The sequence below is a fragment of the Manduca sexta genome, chromosome 28, assembly GCF_014839805.1.
Source record: "Manduca sexta isolate Smith_Timp_Sample1 chromosome 28, JHU_Msex_v1.0, whole genome shotgun sequence".
In the NCBI taxonomy this organism is placed as follows: domain Eukaryota; kingdom Metazoa; phylum Arthropoda; class Insecta; order Lepidoptera; family Sphingidae; genus Manduca; species Manduca sexta.
The window spans coordinates 8,202,043-8,222,304 of NC_051142.1; the positions used below are offsets into that span (position 1 = coordinate 8,202,043).

The 20,262-nt window shown below is 34.1% G+C and overlaps 1 long non-coding RNA gene and 1 pseudogene across 1 annotated transcript; one reads left to right on the forward strand and one right to left on the reverse strand.

Moving 5' to 3' along the window:
* On the forward strand, nucleotides 1-3,164 carry LOC119191046. The gene is made up of 2 exons (XR_005113354.1): nucleotides 1-702; nucleotides 768-3,164. It is a non-coding gene; the product is annotated as an uncharacterized LOC119191046 (long non-coding RNA).
* Nucleotides 3,165-6,234: 3,070 nt separating this feature from the next.
* On the reverse strand, nucleotides 6,235-8,617 carry LOC119191035 (annotated as a pseudogene).
* Between the last annotated feature and the right edge of the window lie 11,645 nt (nucleotides 8,618-20,262).

Here is a 20,262-nt window from a genome sequence, read left to right on the forward strand (position 1 = left end):
GAAGGATAAACGAACATCTGTAGTAAAAATACTTAAACAGTCGAATGTACTTTTTCCTTTTCGAAAACCGTATTGAGTTTTTGGCAGTAAGTCTTTATTTTCTATGTACCATTCTAGCCGATTTTTAATAAGATGCTCTGCTATTTTCATTAGAACCGGACTGAGAACGATAGGACGATATGATGAAATATCAGACGGAATTTTACTAGGTTTGAGAATTGGCAACACCACATGACGTTTCCACATCTGAGGAATGTTTCCTGTTGTCATTACGGAATTGATAAGAGATAAATAATAAGAATGAACAGTGGGACTAACATTAGATAAAAATGAGTATGGGATGCCATCGATACCTGGAAATGAGTCTACAGTATTAGAAAGGATACCTTTCAATTCTTCAATATTGAAAGGGATTTTTAATGACGTGTCATCAGAGGTTATATTGGATTCCACACGAATTACCGGTTGTAAAGTAACTTCTTGAGGTACCCAGGGAGGAGCTAATGTATCTATAAATTCACCTGCTAAATTATCCGGGATACGGGAAGTATTGTGGTCGGAAAATGCAGACCGGAATCTCCTAATATTACGCCAAACAGCTGAAGGGGGTGTATTCGGTGAAATGACAGAGCAAAAATTATGCCAACTCTCTCTTTTCTTCAGTTTATAAAGTTTTCGAGTCTGTGTAATGATACTGGAGAGGTATATGAAGTTTTCTTGGGTCATATTTAAACTATATTCTATTTCAGCTTCTTTACGTTTTTTAGCTGCAGCTGTGCATTCCGAGTCCCACCACGGAGGCATTGGGATCTTCCTAAATGAATGATTATTTTTACTGGGAAAGCATCATCTGCAGCGGAAACAAGAATTTTAGCTAATACTTCTGCACAATCCTGCTCATTTCCATTATTGACAATTGGAAGAGAAGATAGCTGATTGTCAACATAATTTTTATAATTTAGCCAAGTGCTGCTCTTACTATGTGGAAGTTTGTGTTTTAAGTAAGATATTCTAGGTTGTGAATGTGGGATTGGGAATGGAAAAGATATTTTTATAGGGAAATGATCACTACCAAATGTTGAGGGAAGGGTGCACCAAGTGAGACTAGAAGCAAAGTTAGGAGTGCAGACAGATAAATCTATTGCGCTATTGTTATGACTTGGATCACTGCGACGTGTAGGGGAACCAGTATTTAATATACATAAATTATGTGTATCAAATATATTGAGTAGTTCTTCCCCATAGGAGTTAGAAGTTGAACTACCCCATGACTGGTGATGGCAGTTAAAATCACCTAACAGTATATAAGGATTAGTAAGTGTGGAAAGAATACTGTTAATTTCATTACGTGAAGAATGAGAAGGGTGAGATATATATACAGATATAATACATGTTTTATTTATAATTATAGCTATGATTGAGATTTCTTCACTGTGTGATGGTAGAGAAACCACAGTGAAAGGAATTGAATCCTTCACAAGTATAGCTACTCCACCATATCCATCTGGTCTATCCTCTCTTACTGTTGTATAACCATTAATTTTAAATATATTATTTGATTTGAACCATGTTTCACACAAGGCAAAAACTAAAGGTTCGTATTTATTTATTAAATAAATAATATCACTTTTTTTATTTATTGCGCTGCGGCAATTCCATTGGATTAAATGAACTTGATTCTCCATTTTGGGGTGATATAGAAGAAATGAGACTATGAAGTGAAGCAGCGTTGGACGGTGATATGTTAAATGAGGATAAAAGATTAATTAATGCCGTAATAAATGCCATGATATTGAATTGTTTTACAGTATTGTCTTTAAGTACTTCATTGATGGCACAGCCGTTAGTGGGCTCAGGAATTCTAAATTCTTTTAAAATATTGTTGTGGGCTTCCTTATTATACCCTTTAGAAGGGCTCTTGGGGGGCTGAGGTTTGCAAAAAACAGTTATTTTATAACTTGAAGAATGTTGATTGAACGTAATAGGTGAAGAAGTTTCAATTTCTCTGGGAGTTTGAGATATAAGGGTGTCGGCAAAAGATTTAGTCACTGGTGGGAGCAATTTACTGGCTTCTGCATAAGATACAGAGTTCTGGGCCATATAGGTTTTATTTGTATCTGCCTTGAGAGCTCAGGACATACTTTACTAGTAGCAAAGTGAAAACCTGAGCATAAGCAGCAATTGGCATTACGTTCATCCCTGTCACAAGAGTCCCCAGTATGGCTATCGCCGCATTTGTAACACCTTGGTTTGCTCCTACATTGTATTTTAGTGTGCCCAAACCGACAGCAATAAAAGCACTGTATAGTAGGGTAAATATAAAGGTCCACAGGCATTGAATTGTAGGACATAAAAATTCGTTTTGGAAGAACTTGGCCATCAAATGTGCAGACAATGGTTTGAGAGGGCTTCCACACCATAGAGCCGTCTACTAAAGTTTTAAAGTTTAATCTGCGGACTTTTAAAATAGGTCCACAACCAATTGGTACTGATGAATTTTCTATTATCTCTTCCGGAGACCACTCTACTGGCACACCACGCACTAAACCCATTCTAGTTACGTTAAAAGACGGAATGAATGCCTTATAATTAAATTTAGAAAGATTTTCATGAGTAATAAAAGAGTTTGCGTCAATAAATGTAGAAAAAGCCAAAGAAATTTTATTTCTGCCTATCCTCTTAACACTACCATTAATAATATTTTTACAATTGTTACGTTGTAGGAATCTCCCAAACGAAAGTGGTAGAGTCATTGTCCTGAATAATATGTTTTTGTACGTGAATAACAAAAGGCGCACTATCCGAACCATCATATACTTTTCTGCCTACAGTTTGCGCGGGAATCGGGGTTTCTGAGGTAATAAGTTTGTTAATCGGTTGGGGTTGACTAGTCTGAGAAAGATCTTCGCAATCACAGCCATGTAGGTTATCATCAGAAGAGCCGTGTTTTTTACGTCTTTTATTGCAACGCTTGCATACATGTCGGCGACTTCTTTTCAGAGGCCGGGCTGATGCAGATGCATCTGTCTCCATACCCGACTCGGAGGCATAATTATGTGACTTTTCAGTCTCAATTGTGACAAAGTTGCCCGCCGGAGGGACTAAGCCCCCCGGATCAGGCGGCAAATTCATAAGACCTTACTATTCTACAGTTTAAATATATGCAAAAACTTACCAAAAATGATGAACTAAACTAAAAACACTAATCTACAAAATATACAGAAAATTTAACCCTACTGATAACTTATATTTACAAAATTAATTATTTTTTATCAAGATTAAAAAAAACACGTCCGCCTATTTCCAAGTTTCCCGCGCTTTTTTTTCAAAGACTTCTTTTTTCGGAAGTTGGTTATATTTTTTTGGATAGTTTTTTTTTTAATAGGTAGTGCTTCTCGGTGACATCGATCATCAATCGATCGATTGTACATCCATGTATAACAATTTACCAGTTTTGTATCCATAGTTTTGCATAATATTTGCGACACTCGACGAAGCAAAATAGTTGGTTCTGTACTTTTTTTTCGACCGACAGCAGTCAGTTATGACTGTAAGTTTGGGAATCCCGTCTTTTACATCGCCACAGGCAACAGCTTTATCAGTTTCTTCCCTAGCGGGCTCTTGCATCCTGTCCTCTGCAGTTGATTTCAATCATTTATCTAACTCGTTGTAACATTTCATGTAAACATTTTCCGTTAATATTGGTAAATCTATGGAAGCTAACTGTTCGTTTAAATTTGATCTACCAAATCCAGTCATCAAAGCTCCATTCATAGCTCCACAATATACGTCCATACTATCAGTATATCTCTTAGAGGTAAATAGCTTAAATTCCATAGTGCACATATTACACTTCATTAAAAATGTTGACTGCAAGCAAACTTTATTCTCTTTCAATAGTTGTAAATGTTCGGTACTACAACCTGTTGCTCTGTTGTGGTTATTGAGTCTTTTAATTTGATCCAAAAAATATTGAAAATCAGAATTTTGCGGCTTTTAATAACCTCATTTATTTTGAATGTAGTTTTAGGCTCGATTACCTGAAAATAAAAAAAAAATAGAACATACTATTATTGTTATCGAAGTTTATACGCAAACACTACTTAAGTAAAACTGCATATGGATCTAGACGCGTTTAATTTATACAAGTATAATGACGCCGAAACCTGCACAGGGTCCCAAATTGTGAAGAAGATAGGTATACTAACTACTACTAGTAGTTTTATTCACTAGCTACATAAATTACCAAATCCCTTATTTCTAAGCTTCAAAGAGGAGAAAGATATAGGATTTCGTCTCTCGTCACTTGAATTTTCTTAACAGTGCGCACCAGTGAACACAAAATCCTTGTTATTTGAAAGTAAGCGTACATATGCATTATGCAAAAAATCAGCCAAGTGCGAGTGGGACTCTCGCACTGAGTAATTTGGCGAGTTGTAAACGTTTTGACACCGGGACAGCAAAGTGATCCTATAAGGCTAAGAACTCACGAAGCGGTTTTTACTCGCGCCCGCCGTGGTTGAGAAAAAAAATTAAAGGGAAAAATTTTCCTCAAAAAATCATTTACAAGTTAGTTTGAGGTAATTTTTTTTTGTAAAATGTATAAAAAACAATTAAAGAGCAAAAAAGAAAACTTTTATAAACATTGTCTCACATTTTTGCTTATAACTTCTTTAATTTTTAATTTAGGGCAAAAAGTTATATAAACATATTTGTAGGCAAAACAATTTGCCACAAATTATGACTTTACAAAATTTATGTAAGACGCATAGTTTCCGAGATATCGTGAGAAAAGTGTTTTCACCCCTTTTTCCATGATGGTGGCCAGGGGACAAGGGTGGCGACCCCACAAACTTGAGGTTAAGCTTCTATTGACCCCCACACATGTTCTAAAAATAAAATTGGGTCCTCTAAAAAATACAAAGCTCATGTAACATTTCAATGGGCTAATTGATTTTTGACATATATTTGCATGCTTTTGGAATTTCGGGCCCGCAATCACGGCGGGCGCGGGTAAATACCGCTTTGTGAGTTTTTAGCAAGGTTCCATTTTTTCCTTTGAGTAACTGTTGCTCAAGTGTTTAATGAGTAAAAAAAGCAACAACCATAACTACAGACGCATGTTATAACATTAGTACACCAATCTTTTAGTTCTTGCTTTAGCCAAAGTTTCAGCGTTGTTGCGTTTCCTTTTCTTGCCTAGATATAGCTTTACTTCCCATTGTGTCTGAAACATAATAATATAATCATAATTTATAGTAACTACTAAAACTATTGTCACTCATTAAAGAAAAAAATATTTTACTTACTAAAGTACTAAGATGTGGCAATCACTGTATACACGTGACTATTTTTTCTACGCACAGCAAAGGCCAACTGGAACTCTCTAGAAAGCCTCAAGGCGGACTAATTTGAAACAATTTGCGCGTTGCGTTTTATAGTGGTATTTAAAATATTTATAGAAAAATAACAGAACTAATTTTGTTGAATTTTTAAATTGTATGTTTTTAAGGAGATGTTCTTCTATTATAGTAATCCAATATTATCTTCAATTAAGTAAGATATAGTGATAAAAAAAATCGTTTAAATGACCAACATTTCTGAAATTTTCGAATTCTTTGAATTTTTATTTCTCATGGATTAAACATAAAAAGATATGTTTTCTCTACTAACTTTTTTCTTCAGGATCATTTTAGTTAGATAAAAATTACATATTGTTATGTTCCTTAGTGGTTTAAGATATTTTGAGCTTCGAAATAGACGTTCGAAGCGCAAATTTGAAAACCTCTGTTTAGTAATCATTAAAGAATTTACAAATACTCAATAAATCTAAAATTTTTCTCTACTAACTATTTAGACAGCAAAATTTTCTATAATAATTACTAATTCATATATTTTTAAAATAATGTTTCGATGGATATTATCTCCTTCGAAAAGTGCTGTTTTTGAGACATACGGCGCGCGGATGCGTAAACACTTAATTTTATATTTGTGGCTTCACTTTAACCGTTAACGCAATGCACGCAACGGAAGTTCGCAAAAGAAAAATTATCCGTTTTTGCAATAATTTTTCATTGCTGCTGGTATAATTATGCTCCTATCCAACACGTAAAGATATTTTTCCATTCGAACCAGTAATTCCAGAGACTAGTGCGTTCAAACAAACGAACTCTTTAGCTTTATATAATAGAATAAATATACATTTCTGTGGGTTTCAATAAACTAAATACAACATTGTGAGTGATATTTTTTTATTTTGGATTATAAATTTACGCCTCCTTCTTAGTGTCAGTCTTGCCACCACGAATCCTACCGGTTCTGCGCGCAGCAATAAGACCGACCTTGCGACCAGCAGAGGTACCTCTCTTGACAGTCGATGCTTTACCTGTAATTTTAACATATCAATTAGCAAAACTGTTACAAAAATTTTACATTATAAAAAAAAAGTATATAAAAATCAGTAAAGCTTTTTCCTAAGGGATATTAACCTCTCACCTTCCAGGCTATACTTAAAATACGAGCTATAACTTGGGTTAATTCACAGAACAAAATATTTATGCCAAGAAAAGAAATGCAGTAAAATTTAAATTTATAATACTTTGTGAAATCAGTTTAAAATCTCTAGTACCCATATAAAGGACTTTATGTTTATCTTACTTTATATCAATTACATCTCATATAGTAGGGAAATAGCTTACCTATGTGTTGATGGTTACCACCACCATGAGGATGCTCAACGGGGTTCATGGCAACACCTCGCACATATGGCCAGCAGTTACGCTTCACCTTGTACTTGTGGTAAGCACGTCCGGCCTTCAAGATGGGTTTGTCAATACGTCCACCACCAGCAACAATGCCTGAAATTGTAAATGTTTTATTCATACCTGCCATATGGGACCATTAAAATAAGCATGCAATATTAATCCTCAGAAAGAGCCTCTGTGTAATCATAGACATTCAGAGTAGGTAAGTTCAAGGTCATCATGTACAATAACATTAAAATATATTGTATTTATATAATAGTATAGATAAGTAATTTTAAAGCCTGCTTTTCCGATTTGACAGAATCCATATTATTTTTAATTTAAAAATTACCATTACATTAAATTAGATCTTATCAAAATAATTACTCACCAACCATTCCTCTGTTGCTTGATGGAAGCACTTTCTTAGCACCAGATGGAAGCTTCACCCCTAGTGCAGCTTGGCATCGGGATTGTGTCCGATAACAGTAGCAAAGTTGCCAGAAGCACGGGCCAGCCGACCTCGGTCACCCATCTTCTCCTCCAAGTTACATACAATGGTACCCTCAGGCATTGCACCAACAGGCATGACATTGCCTGTGGAAAACATTAATTATGCCCAAGATATATTATATTTGACAAACAAAGTAATGAATGAAAAAATTATCACAATACTATTAAAGGGCTAAAATATAAAAAAAAAAGTGTGGTAGAGTAATAAGAAACCTCTGACAAATACGTTAGCATATTATCAATTAAGCTTTTTACAATAAAATACTAAAATAGCTCTCAATTTATTGCTACTTTTTTCCCAGGGAATATATAACATTATTCTTTTAGCTCATAATAAATATTAATAACTTACCAACTTCAAGAGTGGCTTTCTTTCCACAGTACACAAACTGTCCAGTGTAGAGACCTTCAGGAGCAATGAACAATTCCTTACGGGTCTTAAACTTGCGGGTCACGGAAATGAACAACAGCTAGGGGTGCACCTCTGCCCGGGTCATGGATGATGTCCTGCATTATTATAAATGGTCTCACATTGTTATACATACCCAATTAAAATTTATACATGTTATTAAACAGTATTCAATAAAGGAACATTTTACTATTTTGATTTAATGATGTTTTATATTGCTTCAAGTTGAAATAAGTGAGTTTATATTGAATTTAGAAAGCATGTCCATTTTTAGATAACTGTTGTATACAACTAGAACCAACACTTTTATTTTGTTTTTAATTAATTTGGAGTTCAAAATGTTTCCATGGGTTTTGAAGATTTTATAGCATAATCAAGTGTTAGAAAGGCGAGATACTCCTGATACCAATGAATAACTATTATAATAACCTAATTCAACTGTCATGCACCATAGTAAATGAAGCTTATATACTTTAATTACTGGGAATCCTTTTTCAATTTATTTTCAAACCTTAATAAATATTTATGTAACCTTCAACCATATCATCGTATCAAACCTAGGATTCTCTTGCATAATAAACATTCCACATGGTATCTAACAAAAGTGAGTTTAATTTGTTTGTACACATTTGAAGTTTCGACCTACAAAATTTATATATCTTTGTATCGGTGCTATCAAGAATGCTTTCCTTGTGATCGGAGTCGTAGATTATAACTATATTTAGTCCTTTTAGAATACAAAATCTGATAGAAACGTAGTCACATTGCACAACTCAAATATAAAAACATTCCAAATACCTTTACAACTCCCTTGATATAACCGTGGCGTTCGGCATAATCCAAAGAGCGTAGCTTGGGTGCTCCTTTCCTTTTTTTTGGTGTGAGAAACGAATACCGAACCGGCACCTTTACGCTGAGCACGTATCACACGACCCATGATTACAAGCCGTCACTGAAACACGTTCAAGAAGAAAATCTAAGCATATTCTGAATTAAATGTATATTACAAACATTATTTTACATTGCCCATAAATAAATATGGCTAAATTATTTGGATAAACCACGATTTTTATAAAGGATGAAAAATTTACGTACACTATCTAGACGGTCAATTTTGAAAGAACACACCCAGTGTTGCCAACATATAATGTAATGTCAAATTACTAAATATTGCTAATGTAAGTTGCCACTTGCTATAGCAATCATAAAATTTATTCAACGATAATGTCGCTCGGTAACTTTAAATGTTTTAGTTGAACATAAAACTTATCGTCACCTCACAGCATGTAAAGTTTTTCTGCAGGTGAATGATTCAGAATTTTGCAGCTTGATCTGAAATAATGATATAACCTCTGTAATAGCTCTAAAATAGTGAAATTTGAATAAATGTGAACGAATATTTATTTATTTGATAAGATCTTATTTTACTTCCGTATTTTTAAATTTGGAAACGGTTCTTTATATTGATTTTTGATAGTTACAATTCATAATTTTGCTCTTTTTGTAAATATTTTTTTTTCCAAGATGGTTTAACTCTGCTACGACATAAACGCCTCACTCTTACGCTCAGACTACTACGTCTCCTACGGCGCCTAGTGGACGTAATCCATTATGTTATGCAGGCTACTAAATCAACATATACACACACATATAAACAATTAGGTCACGTTTCGGTCACGTTGCAAGCGGCGTGTACTATTCTGACAGTTCTTTCATTCTCTCGGCTCAATAGTTTTGTATGTGGTTATGTACTGCATTCGCGAGATTGCCCGTTCTGTTTCTTTACTTTTGCGACGTAATATGTTCTAGAAGGTGCTAATTTTATTATTATAATCAAGTGTGAAATAGCAGGACAGTTTATAAATATACATGTCTGCATTTAGTTATTTTTATTGTGATAAAGAAACGTGCAACAAGTATTTTTTTAAAAGACGTGTGTTCACTAATTTCGTCGAGAATTAAATAATATTTGTTTACAGTTTTAGTGCACCGGTGAACATACTGAAAGTATAATTTAAAGTATTTATCAAGAAGTCTTGGAACGTGAATTATTTGAGGTAAGTAAGACTGTTTGTATCTACCTGTTAGAATTCATTTTAGGATATACATTAATAACGTAAGTAGGCACTGTGTAGTTATTAGTTTCATTACCAAACATAAAATGGATATTGTATATTTCTCATACTATTAGGTAATAATGTACCTACTTATTCAAAAGAAGGTTTATGGATTATTATAATTACAATAGTGTAAACTAATAAAAAGATGGACAGTAATAAAACTACAGTATACATGGCAGTATAAACAGTTAAAGTAATCATTTACGTAATTCAAATATGTTTTTTTACATAGTATCATGAAGTATGCTTGTGTATGTCTAAACAGGCGAAAGGTAATAATTGAATTGACATACCGCATAGTTCATTGTCTTGTCACATAAAAATGAGCGTTAGATTTAAATATTGTACAAAAGAAAAACAGTGGAGGTAGCATGTCACCCATTTACACAGAAAACCAGTGCCACTAAACTCACACATTCACATACATTCATTATGATTGGCTAAAATCAGAAATCACTAAAACATATAACACAAAATTATTTGCATATAGTTCAATCTTATTACCATTATATAAAATTCATATTCTTAAAATTATCACAACTTAATATATGCATTTTTTTAAGTTAAATATTGATTTAAATTTTTGAAAAAAGAGCTATGTCTTTAATAGAAGTAAGTGAATGACACACAGCACATAAGTGCCGGTCATAATGTTTTACCCATACAATACCTTTATGTAAATTTATTGATCAGGCTTATTATAATTGTGTCTAAGGATTTAAATGACGTTAATATATTAAATTAATATAAGTGTCTAAAAATATGATGGAACTGGTTGGAATGAAATTTTAATTTAATTGCATAATTATTTCAAACTTGTTATTGCCCATGGCTCCACATGCATAAAAAACAATGAAAATAAAGTGTGTTTGTCCTTTAAGTATATTACAAGCACATATTTCCACCTAAACGTTGGCACTTTAGCGGACAGCTAAAGAAGTATTTACATACCCCTAGTCTGGGGTTTGGTTTATTTTGGTATATTCATAACATTTCGGTCTTTTCGCTTACATTGCAACTGGTACCTGTAATTCCAGCAGCAAGTGGCATACCAATTTAATAAGTATAAATAATATCTACATCAGTTATTACTAGATATTTTTAAAAAATCACACTATTATGTAAAACAGAAGAGGTTGTTTGTTTGAACATGATAATCTCAGAAACGACTAGTTTGAATTGAAAGATTCTTTCAATGTTGGATAGCCTATTTATCGAGGAAGGCTACAGGCTATTTAACATCACACTATGACTAATTGAAGTGGAGCATCAATTACAAATGTTGCCTAAATAGGGAAAATTTATTATTTTTGAGAGGTTCCTTTGTGTGCTCTATATTATAAAACAAAGTCCTCACCGCATTTGTCTGCCTATCTGAATGGGATAAACTCAAAAACTACCCACCTGATTTTGATGCAATTTTTGTATCGAGATAGTTTGAGACCCTGGGATTGACATAGGGTACTTCCTATTCTAAGAAAATATATAGAAACTAGGGCTATCAACATAGTTTTGGTTCTAATGCTTAGATTTAGAAAGTAAACTTCTATTAGTATAGTTTCATTTAAAAGGCTATTTTACTGCAGAGTGTAGACTATGGTAATTTTTATGTCTGTATTTAGTTTTTGTGTAAATATTCATTAAAATATGACAGTATTTTGTTAGATAGTAAGTTTAATGGAGAATTTATTGGTTAAATGAAGGATATTGAGATCATCTATCTACATGCTGCCTTGTTCTGTTTATGGTGTTACATGTGCGTGTTTGAGGAATATAGATTTCTGCCTTCACAGTGTTGCTTCCGCTGCCACGTCTTTTTTAAATTATTCTTGTTATCATCGAAGAAGTTACGGTTTGCAATAATTAAATATCTGAGTATGGATTGATTAATACATATAATATGTATATCAGCTTTTGCTAGCGGTTTCGCACGCGTGAAGCAGTTTTCCGGGATAAAAGTCCCGCTATATATTTTCCCGGTATAAAAGTAGCATATAACCTTCCTAGGTTGGTAAATTATGTCCATACCAAATTTCATAAAAATCCATTCATTAGATTTTGAGAAAATCGATCACATACAGACAGAGAGAAAAGGGGACTTCTCCATCACGAAAAAAGATTACGCGTCTACAACACAACAACTTAGGTATGTGAAATTCGGTATAGTACCTAAATATTAGGGATTTACCCGAATAGGCAGATTTCCGAATGTTAGCGGAATATGTGTTACAACTCTACTTTATTCTGCAAAAAACAATATAGTTTGATTCGCGTATTAGTTATGAGTAAAATGTATGGATGAACTTGCCCATTCTCCTTTAATAATATTTTCAATCACAAATAAGATTACAAGACATGGATAACATCACACGTTATGCAATACTTGATATACAAAGTAGGGACATATTACATACTAGCTTTTGCCCGCGGCTCCGCCCGCGTTATAAAGTTTTTCAGGCTAAAGTTTTCCCTTATAAAAGTAGTAGTTTCCCGGGAGCCTATGTTCTTCCCAGGGTCTCAAACTGTCTCCATACCAAATTTCATCTTAATACGTTGGGGAGTTTTTGAGTTTAACACGTTCAGGCAGACAGATGCAGCGGGGGACTTTTGTTTTATAATATATTTTTAGAACTTTTAAGAGGAACAATCCCGTCATACATCATTGTTGCATAACTTTAACCGTTTACGCAGCGCACGCAACGGGAGCTCTCAAAACTAATAATTTTTCCTCGATTTGCAACATGTTTCATTACTGTTCCGCTCCTATTGGTCATAGCGTGATGATATATAGCCTATAGCACTCCAGGAACAAAGGGCTATCCAACACAAAAAGAATTTTTCAGTTTGAATCGGTAGTTTCTGAGATTAGCCATTACTGCTCCGCTCCTATTGGGTATAGCGTGATGACATATAGCCTATAGCACTCCACGAACAAAAGGCTATCCAACGCAAAAATATTTTTTCTGTTGGGACCGGTAGTTCCTGAGTTTAGCCATTACTGCTCCGCTCCTATTGGGTATAGCGTGATGATATATAGCCTATAGCACACTCCACAAACAAAGGGCTATCCAACCCAAAAAAAATTTTTCAGTTCGAACCGGTAGTTCCTGAGATGAGACAATACTGCTCCGCTCCTATTGGGTATAGCGTGATGATATATAGCCTATGGCACTCCACGAACAAAGGGCTATCCAACACAAAAAGAATTTTTCAGTTCGAACCGGTAGTTCCTGAGATAAGACATTACTGCTCCGCTCCTATTGGGTATAGCGTGATGATATATAGCCTATAGCACTCCACGAACAAAGGGCTATCCAACGCAAAAAGAATTTTTCAGTTTGGACCGGTAGTTCCTGAGATTAGCGCGTTCAAACAAACAAACAAACAAACAAACTCTTCAGCTTTATATAATAGTATAGATTATAAAATGTATATTGAAGTGGTCTTTATATAAAGAAATAATTAAAGAAAGTAATTTCTGCCAAACAATGTGCATCCTCTGTTGTTTCCTTTTTGGAACATTGTGGTACTGGGTATTATGAAACTTAACATCATATTAAGTTTTGAGTGATGAGCGCAGTGGAATGAGGAGACTTTATACTTGAAAGTTCTGTGTACTATTACTACTGTTTATGGGCGATCGTATCGCTTACGATTCGGAGAATTGCATTCTCGTCTCGTCATTCAATTATAATAATAAAATATATTCTTACACTGAGATACTTTTAAAACTAAGTATTTTATATTCCCTTTAAACACTCTTGGGCACTTTATTGTAATCTTTCGACTTATGAGACAAAGACTGATGTCTTGATACCTATTGACAGGTTTGAAAAAAAAAGATATAAAATGCTCTTTTTTTATAAAAATATTATGAACACTTTTACAATTACATCTAATCAGCCGTGGACAAAACCTTAGAGCCATAGTGGTATATATATTTTTTTAAAATATAGAATGCCCTTTCGACGTACCCACACGGAAAGCGAAGGAAACGTTCGAACTTGGCGGGTGTTTTATTTTGGCTTAAAGAAAAAAAATTGTATATAAAAATAGTCAGTTAAGGCGATACCTCAAGGTCCATTTTCATACATTTTGTTTCACCTTTAATCTGGGTAACTAAACAAGTATTGGCAAGTAAAGAATTTAAATTCACGTCTAGTTAGTGATTAGTTCTCGCAGTTGAAAGAAAAACGTAAAAATAATTAACAATCATGGATATTTTTGCCTTTAAAATTTCGTCATATTAAATTTTTGGACTTTGAGGTATCGCCTTAAGTTGAATATTGTATATATATATTAACTTATTTCTTTTCATTTTTATTGTGTATATATAGAAACACAACTATTGGTAAGTTTTTTTTAATAAGATTTAATATATTACGAGCAGGATGAAGGAGCCCCCAGATCCTGGGGGCACTTCACAATTCATAACTGTAGATACTGCCTGTAGTATAGATACTGATTGTTCAGCATCCAATGTAAATAAAAGAAAACGGACACGTCTGCATAGAATCTGTAAAATCTGTAATAAAAAAAAACGAAATCATCAAATGGCAATTGAATCTGGCAAACGTGGCTGTTGTTGTGTGGACAGTGATGAGAAGAACTCTAGCGATCCATCTCCATACTTACAAGTGCTGCCAACTCCAGTTGTTCCTTCTACGCTTCCAATCGTTCCTGACTCTTTAGGTGAGGTTGGAAGAAAGCAATATTCCAATTCAGATGCAGCACCCTTTGTAGTTCATATAGTTAAATCCTCTGAAGATACTAATAAAGATGTTAGTTTTCATCCAATATGCTTTGGTCGCTTTTTACACAAATATAAAATAGACAATATTGTCCTAGGCAGTGTAAAGCGTATTGGACGCAATAAAATATCCATGGCATTTTCCAATTGTACATCGGCTAATACATTTTTAAGTCATACTGCATTAACTGACAAGGGCTATGAGGCATATATTCCAACATTTCATATCACAAAAAAGGACTTGTAAGAGGTATCCCATGTGATATGTCCCTAAGTGACGTAAAAGAAAATATAAGAGTTCCCTTGGGTTGTGGAGAAATTATTAAAGTTCGACGCCTTAATTATAAGAGTACTGTTGATGGGACTGTGACGTGGAAACCCTCACAAACTGTTGTGTTAACTTTTGATGGCCAGGTTCTTCCCACGCGCATATTTATGTGTTATAATACACTTAAAGTAGAGTTATATATACCCAACTATTCAATGGTTTAATTGTTGTCGTTATGGACATACAAAAACTAGTTGTAGATCAAAGCCAAGGTGTTATAAAAATGGTCATGAGCATACTGGTTCATCTTGCAGCTGTGAGGTGGATTACAGTTATTGTTGTCTTTGTGGTGGTCAGCACTTTGCTATTAGTAAGTCTTGCCCTGAAGCAACTAGACAATCTAATATAAAAATATACATGGCCCAAAATTGTGTGTCATATTCTGAAGCGTCTAAAATTCATCCTCCAGTAGTAAAATCATATGCTGACACTTTAAAATTTACTGAAGCACCTTCTCTCACTGCGGGAACTGAAGATTTCAAATATCCATTCACTACTTCACCACATAACAAATCTTATAAGAAAACTGTTTACCAGAAGCCCCGTCCTCCTCCGAAGCCAGGAAAAGGTTATGACCGCGCAGCTCATCAAGCTTTAGTGAGTGACTACAACTCGCATTGTTATTCCAATGGATGTGCTCTCCCTTCCAAAGCAGACAATCTCAACTGTTCTTCGTTAGAGTCTCAGCCTTTGATTGATTTACTTATTTCTCTAATTGAATCATTGTCACAAACCACTATACCGTCCTACGTTGCCCCATTATTTAAAAAGATAACACAATTAATCAGTAACAATGGTGCACATGAACAACATGCTACAATGGAATTGCCGATGTGCAATTCAAAACAAATCTAATTTAATTTATTTATTAAACAAATATAGCCCTAGTTTAGTAATTTTAAGTGAGACATAGCTTAGACCGGGATTTTGTTTTCGAATTCCTGGTTATTCATGTATTCGAGAAGATAGATCAGATGGGTATGGTGGTGTTGCTATACTCATAAAAAACTCCCAACTGAGTTTTTCGCCCTTCAATTTACTTTCTCACCATAATGATTTTTCTATTGTTGCTGCTTCTGTTAATAATATTTGCTTCGTCTCGATTTACATTCCTCGCCCATGTCCTTCTATATTTCAAGAAGTAGATAATATTATTTCTATATTACCAAAACCTTTTTTAATTTTGGGGGATTTTAATTCACATCACCAGTCTTGGGGCTGTTCAACTACAAAAAATTGTGGAAGAGGCCTAATGGATATTATAGATTGTTATAACTTATGTGTTTTAAACTCAGGTGCTCCTACTCGTCGAACTAATCCTAACGAAGGTCTTAGCGCCATTGATTTATCAATTAGTACACCAAATTTAGCAAAATCACTTACTTGGGAAATCCTTTCTTATTCGTATGGCAGTGATAACTTTCCTATTGCTATTCGGTTTCCTCAAAATAATAATCCTGCTATTACTCGATCGCTTCGCTTAAAATACATGCTGAAGGATGCAGACTGGGTGGTATATAAAAGATTATTAGATGACAAAATTTCTCAGCTTCCGGATATTAAGTGTAATGACGAAGCCATATGTTCTGAGGCTATTACTAAAGCTATGATTGAAGTTGCGGATATAGTTTTTCCCATTAAAAAAAACAGTCTTCCAAAATCCCCTCTTCTCCATGGTGGGACCGAGAGTGTTCAAAAGCTGCCAAAAATAGAAAAGAAAGTGAAAGGGCTTATTGTAAAAATATGACAACAGAAAATTTTGATAACTATGTCCTAGTTTCTAAACAGACAAAAATTTTATTTCAAAAGAAGAAAATCCAAGCCTGGAAATTATTTTGTTCATCTATTTCCCCTGATACCTGCCCATCAATTGTTTGGAGTAATATTAGATCAGCTTTTAAGGAAATAGCATTTTCTACCCTTTCTTCTTCTTTAACGGAAATCTTTTTGGATAAACTAGCTCCCCCTTCTGTTCCAGAAAATTTCCCCTAGAATACATGACAAACATAACTTAAACTCCATGTTTGCGCTATCAGAGCTTAGAGGAATCCTAAGCAGCGTAAAAGATTTGTCTCCAGGTGAAGAAGGAATTCCCTATTCATTTTTTTGCAACATTAATGATAATGTCTTTCTTTATTATTTAAATATAGTTAATTCTGTAATGATTACTGGTAATATACCTGACTCTTGGAGATCCCAAATTGTGTTACCTATTTTAAAGCCTGAACAGGATAGCTCTCAAAGCTCATCATATCGCCCTATAGCTGTATCTACAGTATTGTTGAAGCTTGCTGAACATCTTGTAAAAAACCGATTGGAGTGGTATATCGAAAGCAACCGTTTGCTATCTGATAGCCAATACGGATTCCGTAAAGGGAAAAGTACTATAGACAGCATCAGTATTTTTGTGTCTGATATCCGTTTGGTATTTTCTCAAAATGACTCATTAATTGCAGTATTTTTAGATATTCAGGCGGCATATGACAACGTGGTTCCATCGGTTCTAATGAAAAAATGTGTGATCGTAAAATTTCTGATATGCTGTCTAACTTTATTTCTAATTTAATAACACTAAGATATTATATTTCTGTTGATTCTGATGATGCTACCAAATTTTTAAGAACAGTATCAAAAGGCCTACCCCAGGGATCTGTTTTAAGTCCCTTATTATACAATATTTATACATATGACCTGGAATCATCTTTAAAGTTAAAATTCTACAAGATGCTGATGATCTTCTCCTTTATACATCTGGTAAATTCCATACTGACATGTGCTCGGCCATTTCATTGGCAATGACATCCTTAGTCTTGGATGACTTCAAATGGACTGGAGCTTTCACCTTCTAAAAGCTCTACAGTGTTATTTGGTCGGAAAAATATAACCTCTAACGTTGATATAAAATACAATAACTGTTCCATTCCTCTAAAAAAAGAAGTGAAATTTCTTGGTCTCATATTGGATTCCAAACTCACAGGTTCCTCGCATTGTGATTATGTAGTTATTAAATATGAACGAAATCTTAATATCCTTAGATGTCTTTAGGGTGTATGGTGGGGTGCTCACCCATATTCATTAAAACTTATTTATAATGCACCGGGTAATTTATCAGCTTTCAAAAGACTTGACTCGATTCAAAGTAAGGCTCTAAGAATAATTTAGAGTTCAATGAAATCGAGTCCAATAAATGCCCTTGAAGTCGAGTGTGTAGAGCCTCCTCTTAAGTTGAGAAGACAGTTTTTAAGTGACAAATTTTTGTTTAAAGCTTTTCAATTTTCTGGTCATGCTCTCTTTCAAAAACTCCAAACTCTTTCTGAATATGTTATAACTTCTCCTTTTTGGTGTAATAAGTCAACTCCTCCTTTGGTTATTAGTTTTCGTAAATTCTCTAACCTTCAAGCTCCACATACCGTTCTCTATCTCTTCCTCTTTATATGTATGGCTTTCAATCCCTTTTACTTCAACCCAAAATCTGTTACTCATTGGGTATTGAAAAAGTCTATCCGAGTCCAAATGTTCAATTTAACGAAATAGTAGATACAAAATGGCCTAATTTCCATCTAATATTCACCGATGCATCAAAACATTCTCACTCAGATTTTTGTGGTATAGGGATTTACCATCCTGGTTTTAATATTATTCAGAAAATAAAACTTCCATCAGAAAGCTCACTATATATTGGAGAATGCTATGGAATTTTTAAGGCATTAGTATACATTCTTCTCCTGAAACTTACGAAAACAGTATTTTTTTCGGATGCGTACAGCGCCCTTCAGGCCATTGAAAAATTCAAAACTAAGCCTTCATCTAATATAATTATTTCTATAAGAGAAATGCTATACGAATGCCTTTCTAAAGGTTTAATTGTAGCTTTAGCTTGAATACCTGGCCACTCCGGTATAAGTGGGAATACAAAAGCTGACCGTTTAGCTAACGAAGCGACTGTGGATGGGGATGTATATCCATACATAAATTACTGTAGCGATCTGGCTGCGCTTCCCTCAACTTCTCTGAGAGAATCTTGGGACAAGTATTGAGAAGAAACCAGCCAGTTGAAAGGAACATTTTATGCAAATGTCCAGATAAGCATACTTAATAAGCCGTGGTTTTGCAAATTGAAGCTTGGTAAGCGATCTACTAGTTGTATTATAAGAATGCGCTTGGGAAATGTATGCTCGCCAGCTCACCTTGCCAGGCTTCATATTATTGGCAGTAGTGCTTGTGAATGTGGTGAGGAGGTTGGAGATCTTAATCACATTTTTTTCTCTTGTCCACGTTATGATCGTTCTTCATTCATAAATCGTCTCATATCCCATAATATTCCTCTTCCTACTTGTATTTCTAATTTACTCGTATTTAATATTGATATTTACAAAGCTATATCTTCTTTCATTGTAGAAAATGACATAAAACTATAATTTCATGTCAAGTATAAAGTAGTTACTTTCACATTTACGTACTTTACAATCAAAGAGACTTTACAATAATTTATTTTATTTTTTCAGCTTAACTGACTTATATTCTAAATTCTTTATACCCTTTGTAACGTTTTATATGTATAAAAAAATCATTTCCTTAACTTTGGTGTCATTGGCGTAGCACAGCAACCCAGTGCTTGTAGCCATTAAAAAAGAAAAAAAGTACCCACACGACATGACACTTCGCTAGCTACTGAGTTACGTTTAAAACTTTTCAACAATAATTGTCATCTTTGTATTCACATACCCGCTAATATTTAAATAATCGTAAACTTTGAATTAATTTCAATTAATTCAAAGTTTACGATTATTTACAAATTAATATCCTCGACATTATCTGTGATTGGAAAACACCGAGATCACAGTAGATATCAGTATTATAGTATTCTTACGCATTGAAAGATTTTTATCCTTCAATGATTGCAAGGCATAAATGTTAAACTTTATGTTTAAAATATACCAATGTTATTGTTGGGAAAATATATAAAACTAGCTTTTGCGCGCGGCTTCGCCCGCGTGAAGTAGTTTTCCAGGATAAATGTCCTGCTAAAAAAAGTATCCGAATTAATTTTATTTATGCCTCACTATTTTGATCATAGGCGCTTCCACATAAAAGGTAGATATATGCTGTCGCGGACTTTTATTTAGAACAATTTAAGACAAACTATCCTACGGTATATCATCTTTGTCTAACTCTAACGGTTTAGGCAGCGTACGCCATGATAGCAATTTTTTTTCCTACTTACTTAATTTTTCTTAACAATCTGTTTTTTGTTTTACTCCACGGGGTGACCACGTGCCTGTATTACCCAATTTTTTAACAACACGTTTAGCGGTATCAAGCAACATTCAACAAAAAAAAATGCTTTTATTCCGCACAATTTCGAAAGACGGAACTTGTAAGCGTTCCTAAACAATTTG